The following is a 16,029-nucleotide window of genomic DNA, read 5'->3' on the forward strand; positions in this document are numbered from 1 at the left end:
AAAAAAAAGAACAGTGTAAAAATAAAAAATAAAAGGTAAAATAAATAAGAAACGCGCCCCGTCCCGCCAAGCTCGCGTGCAGTAGCGAACGCATACGTGAGTAACGCCTGCATATGAAAACGGTGTTCAAACCACACATGCAAGGTATCGCCGTGATCAGTAGAGCGAGAGCAATAATTATACCCCTAGACCTCCTCTGTAACTCAAAACATGCAATCTGTAGAATTTTTTAAACGTCGCCTATGGAGATTTTTAAGAGTAAAAGTTTGTCGCCATTCCACGAGTGGGTGCAATTTTGAAGCGTGACATATTGGGTATCAATTTACTCGGCATAACATTATCTTTCACACTAGAAAAAAAATGGGCTAACTTTACTGTTGTCTTATTTTTCAATTCAAAAAAGTGTTTTTTTTCCAAAAAAAGTGCACTTGTAAGACCGCTGTGCAAATACAGTGTGGCAGAAAGTATTGCAACGACCGCCATTTTATTCTCTAGGGTGTTAGAAAAAAAAAGGTATAATGTTTGGGGGTTCTTGGTTACCTCCCCCTGTATCCCAGGGAACTGGGACATAGTGGGTGGAAGAACATAGGCCTCAGCCTGCATATTAATGCCTCTCCCTCTCTGGCCAATCTCTGATCAGTGTGGTGAGTGACCAGCAGGGAGCTGAGGTGGGTATAAATAGGCTGGAACCCAGAACAGTGGTCTCTTGTTCCTGGGGGAGTAAGACCCAGCCTCAGGGCTGTGGCATATCTGGGAGATCAACTGCAGCTGTGAGAATCTTTTATGGGGTCCCGGCTACTGTTTGGCTGGGGGACCTTGGTTCTATGCTTTTGAAGTGTTTGCAGAAAATGTCCTAAGGATCCAGGACACAGGCAGTTAGAGTACAGAAACTGGTTGACACTGTAGGTGACTACACAGTATTAAGGACACAGTGAGTACCAGCCTTCTGGACTTAAAGACTTTCTTTGGCCTCTCTAGGGATATTTTCTTCATTACCAGTACACTCAGGCTGTATTCCTGCTGAGGAGTACCATATTGTTTACACTTTAAAGGAGGTACCTACACTTTGAAGTATTAGTTCAGCATTAATTCCTCTACTACCAGCTTGAAGTTCATTGGAGTATCCCTAGGCTCACCCTCACGCTATCCTTGTTCATACCCAAAAATAAAACCACAAAAAAAGATATGCATCGTCTGTTCTCTGACACTAGTGAGTGGGAAATACTGAGTGTTTGGCTGCTACGTGCCTATGAGGGAATGGAACCTGGGATCAAATAGCCAGACCAGTTCTAGGTTCTGTGCTATATATGCATTGACCTGTTATTGGCATCTAATATAAGTAAATCTGCTGCATTATTGCAGGGCCGTCTTAATAGCATCATGGGCCCCTGGGCAAAGTAATACAAAGGTGCCCCTACCAGCCTGCCCCAATTTATGCACCTACTCTCAAGAATTTAAGTATAAATAGTTGATAGAATTAAACATATATTTATTAGTATGTTCAATGTCATGGACTTTGGGCTGCAGGAGAACCATTGCCTGGAGAACTCTGTTTTTTAATGTGTTCTTAAGTTATCCAGACAGAGCTGGTCACTAATTGCTTTTGGCTTCTTCTGCATAAGGTATTTCTATTTGGGAGAGCCGGACTGTCTAAGGTGGTCATCGTTATGATAATAGGATTATCTCTACTGTCTAAGGTGACATTTGTCTGAGATAATGGGAGTAGCCCTTATCTGATGGTTTGCTGTATAAACTCAGTGTGTTTCTAAAAATACAGCAGTCCTATTTCTGGTGTACTCCAAGACTGGTATTGCCTGGTTCTTGGAGGTGACTTGGGAAGCAGCTTCTTGGAGGAAATACCCAACAATTTTTTTAAACAATAAGAAAACATGCCATAATCCAAAGGCTAATCAACACAAAGGGAACAGTACGGGAGGCAGGCAGATAGAGACACAGTACAGGTCAGGAGGGCACAGTGCAGGTTCCGGGACAATGCCATCCTGGGACAGCTTAGTAAAAAGTGTGACTATCCCAGCAAATCTGGGACAGTTGGCAAGTATGATGTAATGCAAGATTATCATGAGACCCCCATGCACCTGGGGCCCCTGGGCAGTGCCCAGGGGTGCCCATGCATTAAGTCAGCCCTGCGTTATAGGCCTCTATATGGATGTCATTACATACAAACATAATTATAGCATAATGTATTACATAATGAGTACTATTAAATTACAAACCTTTTATATAATTATGCTAAATAACAGGTTAAAGTAAGTTGAACCATTTATCTAGCTCCTATGGTTACTTGCATTTACTAAACCAGGCAAACAGCTAAATACAAGTTGACATGCATGTGTAGGATTTGTCTTACCTGCCAAAGGATTTGTAATATTTTCAGTCTTGTGTTCCAGCCACCCCTGGCTGGCAGCACAGATAAGTCAGCGATCTTCCTACAAATACAGCACCACACAAGAACACAGGGATACCTTCAGATTTTTCAATGGGCAGTAAAATAGAAGTAACATATTGATAGACCTGTGCTCACTCTGCTCTCTCATCCTGTCAGCAGGTTGACTGCTAGCACAAGTACACTACCTGAATGTCTGAATGTTTGTGCTTGCATTTTAACTGGTCAGTGCTGATATCAAACTATCAAACTCAGTGTACACTAACTGCATTCAAAATATACTAACTATATATATATATATATATATAAAATAATCAATTTTATTTCTGTTTTTTTAATTTTGCTTTACGCTCAAAGAAACATTTGTCGTGGAAAAACTGAATGTTTACATAATGTTTCCAAAGGAAAAAAAACTTAATTTTTTTTTCAGCCATGTCCCTCATAGAACTGATGCTACATTTCAGGGAGGAAGAAGCTGGTATGTGTTATGTGGGAAGTAAAACTTGCTGAGACAAAACCCACAAGGAAAAGGGAAAATGCTTCAGATTCCTCTGTCTCTTTAGCCTAGAAACACAGACTTTAAACTGTGATGAACTGATAGGGATAAAAAGGCTAGAATTAGATACAACTAAAAAAGGCACATAGCAATGAGTTTCTTCAGAGGACAGCATTCTTTTACCTGTGTACTCTTATGCTAACATGTAAAGAAAAGGTTAGGCAATTCAGTAGTGAAGGCAGTAAGATATAACAAGGCCAGCTTGACCACAGCTCTAAAACATTGCCATATTACTCTATAAATCAGCAGCTGTTGATTTTATAGCTGTTCACTCACATTAAACTTTGAGGGTCAAGAATAAATGTCTCTTTGGGTATATCAAACGCACAGGATTTTTATTGCCAGTCTCTATTTCCCTATGAATTTTTTCGTCTGTGGTGTGAAAAAATAAATGACGGATCTTTAAGTAAACTGTGGCTCATTTGACCTCAATGTTACACACAGTTTGGTTACACGAGCAGAACTTAAAGTGACACTAAAGCTTTGTTTTTTTGTTTTTTTAAATAACAAACATATCATACTAACCTCCACTGTGCAGCTCATTTTGCACAGAGTGGCCCCGAACATCCTCTTCTGGAGTCCCTCAGCGGCTCTCGTGGCTCCTCCCCGCATTAGAAGTGCTCTCCCGGGGGGGGGGGGGGGGTTTACCTTGCGGGCACGCTCCCTAGTCATTCATTCGGCATCCAAAGAAGCCGAATGTATGACTCCCCCCCCCCCCCCGGCGCCCGGGTCATTGGATTTGATTGACAGCAGCAGAAGGCAATGGCTGCCCTGCTATCAATCCATCCAATCAGGACCCGAGACACCGGCTTTTGACGAGATAGAGGGGGTACAGGTAAGTAAAACGGAGGCTCGGTAGGGCTGCACCATTATAGGTAGGTTTTTAACCTCAATTTATAGAATGCATTGAGGTGAAAAACCTTGAAGGTTTACAACCCCCTTAATTTTCCATATCATTGCATGAATTTTAAGGAAATTTTTCTGGGAACCCAGAAAAGATGAACTTTCTTAAATATTACTGCAGTGCAGTAACTTCTTCTCTACAGTTTGTCAATTGTCACTTTTCGGCCCCAGGGCTCCAGCTTTGCACTCCCTTAAAGCATAGGCGAGCGCACAGGCTCTCTCTATTTGACCTGTTTATCAATATCATTAAAATTAAGAGTAAAAGAAAATCCAAAATTCTGGGTTGTCCCCAGAAAAGTAATAGAGGGGGAATCTTTCAATGGGGACACTAGTTCTGGTGACCTGGGACTCCCCAAGAGATTCCATTAATTCACATGGATTTCCTCTCATTTTCTGTTTTGGCTATGGGACAGGAAGTGAAGGTAATGGGTCTCCCCATTGGGACAGAGAAGGCAAAATATAAACATTACAGGGGCTATATCCCGCCCTCACTCTATCCAAGATGAAAAAAAAAATGTTTTGCCTATAGTTCAACTTTAAAGTGGAGTTCCACTCAAAAGTGGAACTTCTGCTTATCCCCCCCCCCCCCCCCGGTGCCACATTTGGCACCTTTCAGGAAGGAGGGGGGAACGGGTACCTGTTTTTGAAAGGTACCGTTCCCCACTTTCGGGAGATGGGACCATGGCCCTGTCTCTTGGAAGTTCGGTCCCCTCCTCCTTCCTCCGCCGCCGGACCAATTAGAAAGCGTGGCGTGCTTATCGAATGTGCAGAAGGGAACCTGCTCTTCACTGCCAGGTTCCCTTACCAGGAATGGTGGTGGCTGCACCCAACAGCCGATAAGAAGATCAGCTGGGCTGCCAACATTGCGGGCTCCCTGGACAGGTAATAGCCAATATATTAAAATTCAGCAGGTTTAGGTGCAATGAAAAATCTGGACAGCCGCACTCTGGGTTGGAATAATGAAAGTAAAATCTTCTTTATTGAAAAAATAACATGATTTAAAATCCGTACATTGCTCTGTTGGAATAATGCAGCATAACCGCTGACGCGTTTCACGCTCCCATAGAGCGCTTACTCACAGCTATGAGTAAGCGCTCTATGGGAGCGTGAAATGCGTCAGCGGTTATGCTGCATTATTTCAACAGAGCAATGTACGGATTTTAAATCATGTTATTTTTTCAATAAAGAAGATTTTACTTTCATTATTCCAACCCGGAGTGCGGCTGTCCAGATTTTTCATTGCACCTAAACCATTGGAAAAGCAATTGCCAGCACCTGGAGCTCTCACAATCATTCACCCAGTGGAGGACGGGAGATTTGAACCCATTACCTGGAGCGGTGGTTACCAACCTGCCTATTAAAATTCAGCAGCTGCAGTATTTGTGGCTGCTGACTTTTAATTTTTCGTTGGGGGGCTGGACCTCCTCTTTAAGCCTCATACACAGGATGAGAATATCGGACGAATGATCGTCCGTTTTTTTTTTGCATGCTAGTCTGATATAAAAAATGAAGAGGTTACTAAACTTATGAAAATTCTCATACAAGGGAATACATCTTTGCAAGTGATGTAATGTGTTGTATTGCATTGTAATGTATTCTTTAGTTTCCAAGCATGCACAGTCTTGCTCCTCCATTCTTTTTCTGATGAACACTGTACTGTTTAAATGAAAATCGTATAATCTGGTATCGTGTGAGAAACATTTTCATGTTTGTCCCTTTGAATAATTTCAGATGAACTGTCATAATTGGCTCTTGAAAGCTGTGTACCTACAATCAGATTATTGTACGATCACTTCAGAAGCGGTATTTTTCATTAAATTTTCTGATCGTGTGTACAGGGGGTCCCCTAGTTACAAACATTCGACTTACAAACGACTCCTACTTACAAATGGAGGGAGACAACAGGAAGGGAGAGGAAATCTACCCCTAGGAAGGGAAATTCACTCCTGTAAGAGCTATTATGGGGAAAAGGTACCTCCACTGATGCTTTATCACCAAGGTTTGTTTCAACAACTCAAAATTTTCAAATGTCATTGGGACAGAGCTGGAGGTGTGCCTTTGTGTGTCTGTGTAAATCCAAGAAGTGAACAGGCAGCAGCTTCAGCTGCCCACAGTTAAAATACATGCAGCTAGACTCAGTGGAGGGAGATTTCTGCAGCATGTTTGGCAAGTACAGAATCACAGTATATATAAAACAATAAGTGGTTGGAGGGAAGCTTCAGAATGGCAAAGATGTTTTTATTACAAATTATGTGAGCAGACTGCAGTTCCTCTTTAACACTTGATCTACTGCCTGAAATTAACGCTTAACCCCTGATTATTTAAAATTAGCCCCTAAACCAACCCTGACATTTTACTGTAAATGGTCAAAATGTAACTAAAGGCAAACGTTTTTCTATTTAGCTTTGGATAAGGTGCAGAGGGTTTAGAAACCTGTCAGGTTTTAATTGCTGTCTATGTCCCTATTAGGGTTGATTCACACCATTTGCGGTATGGGAAATGCACTGCCCTCTGCAGATGTGCATGGGTGCAATTAATTCCTTGTGGCACCTGCATGCATATAGCAAACGTGATTGCATTCATGACCACCAAAACATATGGTACCGCAGTACAATGTGATTTACTTCAGCAAGATTTTGGAAATTATACCTGGTGTACATTCCTGCGCATTTGGCAGCCCACTGAAATGAATGTGCTGTCAGGAAGGTGTAACAAATGAGTTCACACAATTGTACCTATATGGTGTACACTGGCCCTTAGGAAGATGCCCCCTCTCTATTTATCCTGTTCACGGTTATCACTGAAAGTGAAAGAAGACCCCAAGTTTTGGGTTGTCACCAGAACAGGAATAAAGGGAAAATCTTCCAATGGGGACACTAGTTTTATGATCCTGGTGACAATTATTATTATTATACAGGATTTATATAGCGCCAACAGTTTATGCAGTGCTTTATAACATGAGGGTAGATGGTACAATTACAATATGATTTATTACAGTAGGAATCAGAGAGACCTGCTAGTTAGAGCTTATAATGAGGGATTCCCTCTCTTTGGAGTGATTTCCTCTCACTTCCTATTTTGGCTATGGTTCAGCGGGAATTCAGCCAAATTTCAATCCATTTATCGGTGGCCTGGTTGTACTGAAGTCGAACTTCCTGAGGACACCAGAGCTGCGAAACGCATTGAAACAGAGTCTTCAGGCCCCCACTTCTGGTGATTGGAACGCATACCTGCTCCAGTGAGAGGGAAGCGGCAGCGTTTCCACTGGTTTGCTTGTCCAGACTGATTGTGTTGGTGCACTTTTAAATGTAAGTGTTTTTTAATTATGCAACTACTTTTAAATGAATAAATACTGTACTATAATATTTCTTTCCTTGGCTCATGTGCGTCTCGTTCTGTGGCATGAGGGAGAGCTAAAGGTGTATCCCAGACCTTCTTGGTGTCCTTGAGGAGTTGGCAGAGCTGGAGGAGAGGAGAATTGCACATACGAAATGCATTTTGATTTTGACCTTCTTGTAATGTAGAGGTCATATCAATCTGGTGAGTGAGCACTTGCACTAGGGCAGTGATGGCGAACCTTGGCACCCCAGATATTTTGGAACTACATTTCCCATGATGTTCATGCACTCTACAGTGTAGTTGAGCATCATGGGAAATGTAGTTCCAAAACATCTGGGGTGCCAAGGTTCACCATCACTGCACTAGGGGATTACAGTTGCATGATTTGAAAGAAGTTTTAGTCACATATAGACACCTCCTTTCTGCAATTATTTGTTTGGAGCACATATGGACACTAATTAAGATATTTTGTGTATGTAAATTTACTAAATGTAGATGTAGATTTACTAAAATGGGTGCACTCAGAATCTGGTGCAGCTGTGCATGGTAGCCAATCAGCTTCTACTTCAACTTGTTCAATAAGCTTTAGAAAGAAAACCTGGAAGTGAATTGGTTTCTATTGCAAAGATGCGCCAGATTTTCCGCTCTGCAGTTTTAGTAAACAAACCCCTTTCTGTGTTTGGCCAGCTTTAGAGGGATTGACCCTCACTTCCTGACCTACTAACTATGCATTAATGGACAGGAAGAAAGGAAGATCTGACAGTTACAAAGGCAGAAATTAAAATGCTTTTCTTTGATGGAGTAGGGAATGTTAAAACCCTTGCCAGATTTTGAATTCTGTTTGTCTTCTGATGTAGATTTTTTCCTGAGTTCCTGTCTGGTGAAACTGTTGTCAACAGAACAGGAAGTCAGGGGGAAATCTCTCTAACAGAGTCCCAATTAGCAGTGGAAACCAGACAGGGCTGCTAATCCTGCTCCACGGTAAAACTAGAAAACAGTTTTTTGGCTTGACATACACTTTAAAAAGGAACTGCCCACATAATTTGTAATAAAAACACATTTGCCATCCTGAAGCTTACCTCCAACCACTTTGCATATTATTTTATATATACTGTGATTCTGTACTTGCCAAACATGCTGCAGAAATCTCTCTCCACTGAGTCTGGCTGCATCCATTGTAACTATGGGCAGCTGAAGCTGCTGTCTGTTCACTTCCTGGATTTACACAGACACACACCTCCAGCTCTGCAGCTCTCATTGGCCCTCTTATGACTCATCCCCCCCCTCCTTCCTGGCAAACTCTCATGAGAGTGAGAGAGAGAGAGCTGTGCATGATGTCATAAGCCTAGGCTAATGACCAGACAAGAAACAGGAAGCGGGCTATATAGTGTATTTACTGGCAGAAAAAAAAATGTTTTACTCTCCAAAGTTAAAACAACAAGGGCAGAAGATTTAATAGATGGAAAGATGAAAAAATGACTGAAGTTCCGCTTTAAACATATAAATGCTTTGCAATAAAAATGTCTGCACCCGATCCAAAATGGTACTGTGCCAAAAATACCATGGCTAAAATGTTTGTTCCAAATGGTAATGCTCTGGTTTACACATCGCTGAGAGTTCATATTCCATTTTACATTTCCATGGTTCCATTACAGAGACACTGTAAAATCTGCTGTATGCCATTGACAACAGTCGCAAAGCTAAAGTAAGATAACCAAACAGACAAATTTAATTGCTGCGGACCTAAGTGGCATGTATAGTATGCTTGGAATATTCAAATGAATAGACTTGTGTTTTTAAAATAATTAATATTTTTTATTTCATCCATTTGCATATTTATTTCTTCCCATTTTAATCTTAATGGAGGCTAACTCTGAACATTTACTGATGATATATATTTATAATCCTCAGTGATATGATGCGTCTCTACAATTTAGTAATGCATCCTCAGATATACTTGTGTACCCGCCATTCTTTGCTTTGCTGGTAAAGTGCACCGAAAGCCCCTTTGATGGACCAAAGCACACATTGTTCTGGGTAGTTGAACAGTCAAATAAGGATTTAAGCTTTTACATTACAGTAAGTGTATATTCACAGATGTCAGCAAACTGTAATTATGCTATATATGTAATTGATAACAGAATATCACATTAATGTAATGCTAGATTATTCTAAATGATCATAAATGTGCTTTGAATGTACAAAAACAAGGTAATACCATATCCATACAATGTGTAAGAAGATGACATAGGAGTCATGTAAGTTATCATGGATTACCCAAATCCTTATTTGTGTTATGAGCTTTCAAATGTATGTTCTATCAAAAAAAAAGTACAATAAAATAGTAAAATATCTAATAAATGGAAAAAGAAACCTTTATGCAACCAAAACTTTGATAGATTTTGAAGGTTAGAAGCCATGAATCAACATCTGAAATATGACAAAAAATATATTCATAAAAAAAAATGGTTATAACCTATCAAAAATATTCACAGATATCAAAAATGTATTATTTAAAATCAAACTAAAAATATCTACGGCTGAGATTAATATGTCATTTTTACTTTTGCAAACTTCTCAGCCTTGTATTATTTTGTTGCTCCATCATTACAGTAATTAAAAAAGTTAGAAGCAATTTTTCTAACATTTTTAGAAGAAATAACTAAAATGTTTACAGCAGATGCTCGCTAGAAATAGAACTTGATTGGTATTTGTTCTGAAAAGCATCATTGTTTTTTCACATTTCCTTACGTGAAGATTCTATTTATGAAGAACTTTAATTACATTCCAGTCTAAGTGAAGCTTCAACATCTGCCCCAACGTATAAATAACGTGTATTGCATAATATATTTTGTGTAAGAAGAAGTTTTTATCTTTCTGTTTAAAGAATGTGCTACATATCATCATATTGAATATGCATAAAAAGACCCATCTAGAAAGCCTGTGGATTTCTATTTTTTTTATTTGTATGTGGTAAAATGTATTCTTGTTATGCAGTTTCCTTGTCAAATTGATTAATGTCTGCTTCACACTTACCAGTATCATATCAAAATAAATGTTCATTGGTCATATTCACTAGTGTTTACCTTGAAATGTGATCTATAGTAGCATACAGCAGGACCTTCTCTCTTGTTTGCATCCTGCCTTGGAGGCTTTCGTCTTCTTTAGTTCTATCTTGGGGGTGGCTCCATTGCTTTGCAGTGTCCTATGGAGCCACCTTTTAGCCTCTTGTTATGGTGCTGGGGATGGGGGTAGTCATGTGCCCAATGCAACTGAGGTGCACATGCTTCATCCCAGGACAGGGCATGCATGTACAATTTCTTCAAAGGGGAACTGACTGAATGAAAAGCTGATGTTGGCCTGAGACAGTAGCATGCATGCATTGTGGTCTCAGTAGGATGAGAGACCTAGTGTTGCTGACATGTGTAGTCAACTGACCTCTACGGTGTATGTTCCCCATCCTCCCCAACCAAAAGTTCAATGATGGAAGCAATGATGTATAAGGCGCAAGTGACAGCAAAAGTAAAAGAATGGGGATATATTCTCCAAAAATAGGTTTTGCTGTAGGTTGCCTTGGTAAGCAAACACTTTGCAATACAAAAAAAGAGGAATTTTAAATGCCACTTTAAAATAATTGCTTGTTCATATTTTTATCATTGTGCTTGTAACTGCAGTAAAAGAGTTAAGGTGTAACTAAAGGGAAAACGTTTTTTTTGTTGTTTTGGATAGAGTGGAGAGGGATTAGAATACCTGTCAGTTTTTTATAGCGGTCTGTGCCCCTGTGCTATGCTTACCTGCTCTGCACAGTGGATTTGCACAGAGCAGTGCAGATCCACCACTTTTTGGGTCCCTCTTCTGTGCTCCTGGCTCCTCCCTCATATCGAGTGCCCCCACAGCAAGCAGCTTCCTATGGGGGCACCCGTGCTGAGTCACTGCTCCCTGTGTCCATTCACCCTCTCTCTCTTGATTGGCTGATTGACTGACAGCAGCGGGAGCCAATGGCGCCACTGCTGAGTCTCAGCCAATCAGAAGGGAGAGTCTCGGACAGCCGAGACACTTGTGGACATCGTTGGAAAGAGATGGGGCTCAGGTAAGTATTAAAGGGGCTGAGGGGGGCTACTGCACACAGAAGGCTTTTTTTTCTGTCCTGTCCTGACTTGGCCCCCTCTGTCTACAACAGTTAACTTTCATCATCACTGGACGCGCTTGCTCCTCTAACTACAGGCAGAATCAGGCTCCAACCGTTACAACCCTGGCAAACTGACAACGCTAGAAATCTCAAGAGACATTGCTGCACTCTTGAACGACTGTGGCGTAAAACCAAATGCCTGCAGGACTTCACCCTATATAAATCTGTCCTCCTGAAAATACAATTCCTCTCTTATTAATACCTTGTCATCCAGTCCCCGTCGGCTCTTTCCAACCTTTAACTCTCTGCTTCGTCCTCTACCCACTAACTCACTCACTGCCCAAGAGATTGCCAATCACTTCAAAGACAAGATTGATACAATACGTGAGGACACCGCCACTGTGCGTACATCTTCCCCACTCAACATACCTTGCCTAACAGCACAGTCTCTTCTTTTGAACTAGCTACTACTGAAGAGGATACAAAACTTTTGTCAGATGCCTACCTAACTATTTGTCCCCTGGATCCTGTTCCCTCACAACTACTATGGTCACCCTCTTATTCTATCCTATGCTCCCTCACTCACATCTTCAATCCCTCCCCTCTAAAACATGCACAGATCACCCCCATACTAAAAAAGCCCTCACTGGACCCCACCAACCTGAACAACTTAAGACCCATCTCATTGCTCCCAATCACCTCTAAACTTCTACAACGCTTAGTTTACAACCGTCTTAGCTCCTACCTCAGTGAAAATAACCTTCTTGACCCCTTTACAGTCCGGCTTTCGCTGGCAGCACTCCACAGAAACTGCCTTATCAAAACTCACAAACGATTTACTAACTGCTAAAACCAATGGCCACTATTCCACGCTCCCAATACTTGACCTATATGCAGCCTTTGATACTGTTGACCACCCGCTCATTCTCAATAAACTCTGTTCCCTTGGCCTCCAAGATTCTGCTCTACTCTGGTTCTCCTCGTACCTATCAAAGCGCTCCTTCAGTGTTACCTACAACTCTGTCTCCTTCTCTCCATTGCCCCTTTCTGTGGGGGTCCCCAAAGACTCTGTTCTTGGACCCCTTCTCATCTACACCTCCTCCCTTGGTCACTTGATAACGGCTTCAAATACCATCTATACGCCGATGACACCCACATCTATCTGTCTACTCCTCACCTCTCTCCTTAAGTCTTCTCTCACATTACTAACTTACTAACTGACATATCAGCATGGATGTCGCACCACTTCCTTAAACTAAATCTCTCTAAAACTGAGCTGGTAGGTAATATTTCCACCCGCCCGTGCCCCGTTCATGACTTTTTCATCAAAATCAATAATGCAACCATCAATCCCTCCCCTCATGTCGGGGTACTAGGTGCAATCCTAGACTCTGACCTGTCCTTTTAGCCCCAAATCCAATTGTTGTCAAAAGCTTGAAGACTTCACCTCTGTAACATCTCTAAAATATGACCCTTTTTAACAAATGAAACTACCAAGCTATTTATTCAATCCCTTGTTATCTCTCGCCTTGACTATTGCAACTCCCTTCTCATTGGCCTATCTCTCCATAGGCTATCCCCTCTTCAGTCTATCATGAATGCTGCTGCTAGACTCATCTACCTGACCAACCTCTCAGTGTCTGCCACCCCTCTCCGCCAATACACTGGCTTCCGATTGCCCAGCTAATTAAATTCAAAATACTAACCACAACATACAAAGCAATTCATAACTCTGCCCCGAGCTACATCACCAATCTTGTCTCCAAATATCACCCAAACTGTCCTTTCCACTCCTTTCAAGACCTCCTACTCTGAAGCTCCCTTGTCTCCTCCTCCCATGCTCGTCTCCAGGATTTCTGCAGAGCCTCTCCCATCATCATCTGGAACTCTCTACCTCAACCTGTCCTTGCCCTCAGGCAATCCCTGAAAACGCATCTCTTCAGGAAAGCCTATCATGCCTCAAGCTAATCTTTTACCACTTCCATCAGCTCATTTCCCACAGTTACGACCTTTTGTACCACCTGCCCCACCGTATTAGATTGTAAGCTCTTCTGAGCATTGCCCTCTTAATTCTCTTGTATTGTAACTGTATTGTCTCCCTTTTATATTGTAAAGTGCTGCATAAACTATTGCCACTATATAAATCCTGTATAATAATAATATCTTAATGCATAGAATGCATTAGGATAAAAGACCTTCGGACTTTACAGCCCCTTTAAGGAGATTCACCCACTCTATTTGTCCTGTTTACCATTATCATTGAAAGTGAAAGTAAACGAAATTACCCAAATGTTGGGTTGTCCCCAAAAAAGTAATAGAGGTAAAATCTTCCAATGGGTATACTAGTTCTGGCGAACTGGGGATCTCCAAGGAATTCTCTTGATTTACATGGATTTCCTCTCACTTCCTGTTTGGCAATGGCACAGAAAATGAAGGGAAAGCTCCCCATTGGGGCACAGATGGTAAAAGAAAAATCTAACAGGGGTTATAACTCTCACTTACGCTATCCAAAATTGGCATAAAAGTTTTGCCTATAGTTCCACTTTAACTTATGTGTAAACCCAAAAATCTATTTTTCAGTATGTTTGGCATCATATCTCACTGTATACAGTTTTCCTGAGCAAAATAATTTTTCCTGCCTGTTTTGCAAAGTCTCTTACCTGAAGATCCTGCCAGTAACAGCACTTCCTGTTGCAGGTTGACAATGTCAATTAACTGCCTCTCAATTAGCAGTAGTATTGTCGGCCTGCTGTGTGTTCTCTCTCAGTTGGCTGTTGGGCTGCCTTTCTAATAGACTAGATAAAAATTAAAATGTCACACAAAATTTAAACACTGTATTAGCCCCATTAGTAGGAATGATATTGTGTTTAATGTGTTGGCCAACGTATAACTTACATCTTCAGAAGAAGCAGTAGAACACATTTTGTAGCAATACAAAGCAGAATGCAATCCTAACATATGCCATAGGCCAGGCATGTCCAAAGTCCGGCCCGTGGGCCATTTGCGGCCCGCGTTCCGGTGTCATGTGGCCCCCACTTGGAATTTACATATACATCCATCTGTGGCTCCCCCAAGCTCAAGCGTGTTATGTTTTTTTTGCTGTGAATATATCTTCTTTAGTTGAACAAATCCCAGAGCGCCGCGCTCAATGTTGATGAGCCGGGGGGGGGTGTGGCTGGGCGTGTTCAGAAGTCAATGTGCCTGAGCCGTTATGAAGCTGACAGCGCGCAGATCCAATCACAAGCACTGTGACTATTCCCGATCTCTGCATCTGCAGTCCGCAGATCGGGGAAATTTCACAGTGCCTGTGATTGGCGGTGGCACTGTGCGCTGTCAGCTTTCTTCCTTGCAGGCTCTGGCATATCGACTTTTAACAATGAGCGCGGCGCTCGGGGATTTGTTCAGCTCAAGAAGATAGGTATAGTCACAGCAAAAAAAACATAACATGCTCTAGCTTGGGGGCCACAGATGGATATACTTGGGGGGGCACAGATGGATATATATGTAAATTCCAAGTGGGGGCCACATCAAACCGAAACGCGGTTCCTTTCAGTCAGTTAGAGGCACTGGTGGATTAGGCTGGCTAAAGAAAAGATTATTATTTAAAAAAATAATAAACGCTCAAGCTCATCCTTACCCCGAAAGGTGCTTGGGGATTGGTCAGAGGCTAAAGAAGAGATATATATATAAATTTTTTTTTAAACATGACACGCCTGAGCTCATTGTTACCCTGAGAAGAGAAGATATATATAATATATATCATCATATATTGTCATCAATGTTATGACATGAATAGTATTCCATTTGCAATAAACTTTGCATAAAATATTTCATTTGCATTTAATTTTAATGGTTCAAAAAAAGTCAGGCAAAATGGTCGGCCCTCACGCATGTTCACTTCATGAAATCTGGCCCTCTTTGAAAAAAGTTTGGACACCCCTGCCATAGGCTAATATGCCTGTACTATCATTTACATCAAGCTGGTCTCTCTTACATAAAAATCTAAGAAATTCTAAAATGACTTTAAAGCGGGGTTCCACCCAAATTTTGAACATTGTCTCTATGCATTCTCTTCCTTGCCTAGGTGCTGACATGCTGTGTAAAAAAATTTAAATCGCCGTAATTACCTTTTTTTTTCTAATCTTCTTTGCACTTCCTGGTTTTCCTCCCATGGGAGTAGGCGTGTTTCTAGCCTCTCCCAGACCTCCCACAGTCCCCTGGGAGCTAGTCTCAGGCTTCCCAGCATGCATTGTGCAACAGCATCATCACAACATCTCGGTGAATGCTGGGAGCACAGCATTCATCGCATCCAGGAAATACATGCTTGTGGGCTTCAAATGCCCACAATGAAGATGGAAATCGCTTTCAGTGAATTTTATAAGTTATTCTTTACAACGAAATCGGACACAGGCGGACTTATTACACAGAACATGTGAGTAGATAATCATGAGAAGAAAAGTTTGTGAATGAACTCCAAAAAAAAAAAAACGATAGATAGGTGGACCCCCGCTTTAAAGTGACAAATTAATTAGACCTCACGTTTCTTAAGACAGAACTCAAGATGAATGCTCACTGGTTTATAGAGTAGTTATAAAAAGGTTACTTGATGTTAGTAATGATCACTTTAGCATTAGGAACTCCTTACTAAATAAGGCTGAATATTGTAAGATAAAATCATGGCTTCCTAGCTGGATATCA

Source organism: Aquarana catesbeiana, linkage group LG07 (assembly GCF_042186555.1).
Source record: "Aquarana catesbeiana isolate 2022-GZ linkage group LG07, ASM4218655v1, whole genome shotgun sequence".
In the NCBI taxonomy this organism is placed as follows: Eukaryota; Metazoa; Chordata; class Amphibia; order Anura; family Ranidae; genus Aquarana; species Aquarana catesbeiana.